The sequence below is a fragment of the Apodemus sylvaticus genome, chromosome 3, assembly GCF_947179515.1.
Source record: "Apodemus sylvaticus chromosome 3, mApoSyl1.1, whole genome shotgun sequence".
Classification (NCBI taxonomy): Eukaryota; Metazoa; Chordata; class Mammalia; order Rodentia; family Muridae; genus Apodemus; species Apodemus sylvaticus.
Genome location: NC_067474.1, coordinates 8983816 through 8988731, shown reverse-complemented (window position 1 = coordinate 8988731; position 4916 = coordinate 8983816).

The following is a 4916-nucleotide window of genomic DNA, read 5'->3' as shown; positions in this document are numbered from 1 at the left end:
CTCTAACTTTTGATCCACTTTCTCCTGAATTTCTTTAAGAGATTTATTTATATCCTTCATGTGTTCCTATAACAGCATCATGACCAGTGATTTTAAATCCAAATCTTGTTTTTCTGGAGTGTTGGGATATCCAGGATTTGCTGTTAATGGAGAACTGGGTTCAGATGCTGCCATATTGCCTTGATTTCTGTTAGTAATGTTCCTATGTTTGCTTTTTGCCATCTAGTTCTCACTGGTGTTAGTTGGTCTTGTTATCAATATCTGGTACTTCAACCTCCTTTGAGCCTGTATGGCTATTTCCACAACACTGGATGACTGGGTTTCCCCTGGCACAGATTGCTGATGTGTTGCCCTCCTCTTGGGTGCTGTTGGAGCCCTGGTGTTTCCTGCCCGAAGCAATGTTATTCTTGGGTTGTCTCTGTGGACTGAAACTGGTGCTGCCTATCTGCTCTGTCAGAGAGCAAAGATGGCAGCGGGGATCCCGCAGGGCACAGGCCCCATGCCTGCCTGGCACACAGACGAACCATTGCTCTGCCTGGGCACAGTTGGTCCTGGGCACAGGCAGCAGCCAGCAGCTCGGTGGTCTACGTCCCCAGAGGACTTAGACTCGGGATATCTCAGTTCCTGGCGTCACCTGTCCCATCCTACTGGTGACAAAGATGGCAGCTGCTGCCTTCTCCACAGGGCACAGGCCCTGCGCCTGGCTGGCACACAGACGAACCGCTGTTCTGCCCAGGTCCTGCACGCAGGTGGCAGCCCACAGCTCAGTGGTCTGCATCCCCAGAGGTCTTAGACACGGGATATCTCAGTACCCGGGGTGGCCTGTCCCGTCTGACTGGAGACAAAGATGGCAGATGCCTACTTTTCCACAGAGTACTGCTAATTTTATTATTTTGACTTTTCTCTTTCTCTAGTGAATTTGGCTCAGAGTTTATATTTTTCTTTAGTGTCTGTATTATTAAGCACTTTCTTGATCATCCTCGTTTCTCTTGGAATCCTGCTTTAGAGTTGAATTTGTTCTTGCTTTTCTAATAGCTTGAGATATATCATTACTTGATTGATATCTCTTTGACTTCTTAAAAGTGTAATCACTCATAATTATAAAGTTCCCATTAGAAATGCCTTAGGTGTAGCCCAAAGTTGTACTTTCACATTTATTTAACTCTAGGAACATGTCCATTTCCTCCCTGATTCCAAAGAACCATTTCTTATTTAAGATACATTTTAGTCTACAAGTACGTAGACAGTGCTTGTGAATTCTTAGGTAGACTTGGTAAAACAAACAATTTTATTTTTACTGTGTTTGTTCTGACTTTAGTTATGGCTAAAATTTGATTTATTTTAGAGAAAGGTACATGTGACACTGAAAGTAGTATATCTCACAGCTTTAATATGCTGTCAAAAATCTGCTAAGTTCATTTGATCATACAATACTGATTAACTCTGATTATTCTTTATTAGTGTTTTATTGGGAAGATCTATCTGTGTTAACAGGAGTGGCATGGTAAAGACACCAATTATTCTGAAATTAGGATATATTGAGGCAGGATTTTTCCTGTCCAACCATGTTAAAATATTAGTGCAGCAGGATGCCTGTGATTAGACAAGGAAAAGGGAGGGAGCGCTAAGAGTTGCCGAGACAGAGGTATCTCAAGAGAGAGAGGAAGCCAAGATGGATGTAGATGGACAGGAAGAAGAACCTGAACCAGCGTGTCTTTAAATAGCCACAGGTAGTTATGCTATCATGAAGGTTAGAATAATTGGGATAATTTGTCTAATATAGGTGGGCATCTTTATCATTACCAATTTGTTCTGAAATTATTTTATTGGCACCTTTGTGAATTGAGAATTTATTGGTACATTTATCTTTTTGGTTAACTATGAGCTTCTAGAGTTTTCTTTCTACCAGGTTGCTAAGTGTTGTGGCGGCTGATCACAGGGTGAATAGTTGTTGTGTGGGGCTGGTGTGGCAGCAAAGGGAACTCGGAGCTCTGGTCCTGCAGGAGAGTTGGTGGGCAGAGAGTAGCCTGGTGGAATCAGGCCAGGACAGCGAGTGCTCAACAGTAGCGCAGGAAGCCTACCAGTCCTTCTAAATATTTCTTGCAACAATATATGTCTTCTTTTATTTATATAATAAAATTAGAAGCTCAGAATTTAGCCCATATATAAGTTACATTTGCTTTGTATCTTTTTGATGGCTTATTCCTTTTATTAAGATGTAGTATCCTTTTTTTAAATCTCTTACCACTAGTTCTGCTTTTGTTGGGAAATTAGGGTTCCATCTTTGTATCTTAGTTTATCTTAGAATATCTTAGTTTCTCTTTTTAGCAAACTGACACAAAGGGTGGTTATAAAGGAATTTTAAGAACAATTTTATTATAACTGGTGTAAAACAGGGTCAGGAAAGCTCTGTTGCTGGCAGCTCCACCAGGAAGAAGATGGAGAGCAGCAGGTAAGAACTGCATTCCACTTATAAGGTGCCACAGGACAGAAGGACACATGGAAGTTATGGAATAGCAACTTCAGAGAAAACTGTAAGAAATCCAAGAAACATGACTTGGGGAAAATATGCCCAGTCTTTGACCAGTATCAAAAATAGCACAGACAATGGGGGTTGGGGGAGAGTAGGTCAGAAAAGGAGGAATGAGGTAATGTCGTGTAATGGAAACTCTACAAGCTACTACGGGACTGGGTGGTACATTATCTCAATAATTTCTGTTAGGACAAATAATTGTTCCTTTTTAGTGAGGCTTTAGGTATATAAGCTTTCCTAATGATGGTCTCTTGACCAAGTGATTGATAGACCCTCATAGATTATTCTTGAACAAGGAGATAATAGTAATAATTGCTCTAATCTTTAGAGCAGACTAGAATGTCATGACTTCACCAAGTGCAAGGGGTATTCCATTCTTTTGATCAAAAGGAAATAGCTTCTTTTTAGTAGTCCTTAACAGACCCCTGATACTCATCATCAGTGGGCTCCAAGACAACTGTTATACATTGAAGTCATATATATATATATATATACATATATATATATATATATATATATATGACTAGCTATGCTACTTGGGGCTTTCATTTGCTTAATAAATATACGTCCTTTTGCTACCAGTCTGGAAATTTTATTAACAGGAATGTACATTTATTAGAGAAAGAGATGGTAAATCTCCTTTGTCAACAGAAACATGCTTTGCTTGGGAGTTAAAACAGCTTTTCTACTTAGACTTATTGCAAGAGGTTAACCCCCAGAATGTTGTCAGTTGTTTTGCCAAATGGTGGGACTATTGTCTGTTCCTTTCTTCCCTATTTATATGAAGGATCAGCTATCTTACTGTTCTGGACATGAGTGGATTTTTTATAGTCCTTTATTCATCTATTCTGCTCATAAAATTTATTCTTTTATCTGTTGTGATTGAGGCTGACTTTCTTACTCCTTTGTGTTTAGGATTTAAGTGTCTTTTGCAATTGTGGCTTGATTTGGTATGTTTGTCTTGATTTGCCAATAACCCTCTGTTTTTGTTCAGTATAGCTATCTTATTTGGTATTTGCCTACTCTGAGGACTTCATATGCAATTCCATGTTTTTCTGACTTTGAGAGTTTCTTGTGAGAGGTCTGGTATTATTTTCATGTGGCTGCCTTTGCAAATGAACTGGCATTGTTCTTTTATAATGTCATGCTTCTATACCTGGAGAGATGCCAACAGAATACCATTTTTACCCCAGATATTGCAACAATAGTGCAGGATAACAATTCTACCCAAGTCTATCTTGGTGAGTGAGTGAGTTTATCAGAATTATCTACAGGATAAAGAGTTACTTACTACTGTAAGTAGTAAGTAATTACCAATGTAATATGAATGACTCAAATATTGATGGGTGGAGCCCCATGTGAGATGCTACAAACACCATTAATCATCCCTACCCACTACCACACCATTATTTCCCTATACCATTTCTACTAAGGAATGTCAGCAGGCTCATTACCATTAACATAAATCTATCTATTGTGCTATTTCATTTTAGTGATTACTGGGCCAGGGTTGTATGCTTCCCACAAAAACAATAAAGTAATCAGAGGAAATAGCAATGGCATAACTGTTAATATTGTTCTTATCATTATCTCTTTGCTTTTAAGTTAAGCATCTTGGCTGTGTGTTGTAAGAGTCTCTTCTTCACTCATGTCAGCTTGGGGTTCACATGGCTTGGCCGCCTGTGTTTAGGTATTCATTTCTTTTCATTTAGAAATCTTCCCATAATACTTTTATTGAATTAATTTTTTCCTTGCAATTTTTGTTTGCAGTTTCTTCTTCCACCACATGGATTTATTAATATGTATATTTAGTCTTTTGATTGTGTCTCAGATTTCCTGCACATTTTTTGCTCTTTTTCTTTATTGATATTAAAATGTAGTATTTCCTCAACCTTGTCCCCAGTCCCTCATAATCTTTGTTCTGCTTATTTTGTCTTAGGATTGATAGTTTCCCTATATATTTAGTTGGTTCATTGAGCTTTTTTAAATTGCAACAACTGAGGCTTTCTTTAATTTCAATTTCCTTGCTGCATTTTCTATCCATATTTTGGCTTTTTCATCATTATTTCTGGCTTCATCTTCTGTGTTGTTAGCTTTCCCTTCCAGGTCCTAAACTGCTATGTTTACTTCATTTATTGGCTTATTTGTATTCTGGTAAATGCATTAATCGGCTTACAAATAAACTTCTGGTGCCTTAATCTACTATTACGCCCACTTCAGTGTTTTTGGATTAAGCTAGCTGAGGCATTATGATGCTTCAATACTTAGCTTTTGAAATGGCAGATCATGACCCCACATGAGGTTGTATAAGTGGGTATAGCAATAATAAAAATTTGCTCATAGTAAAAAAGCTTCCACTCTTAGAGAAAACTGTTTCTCTCTT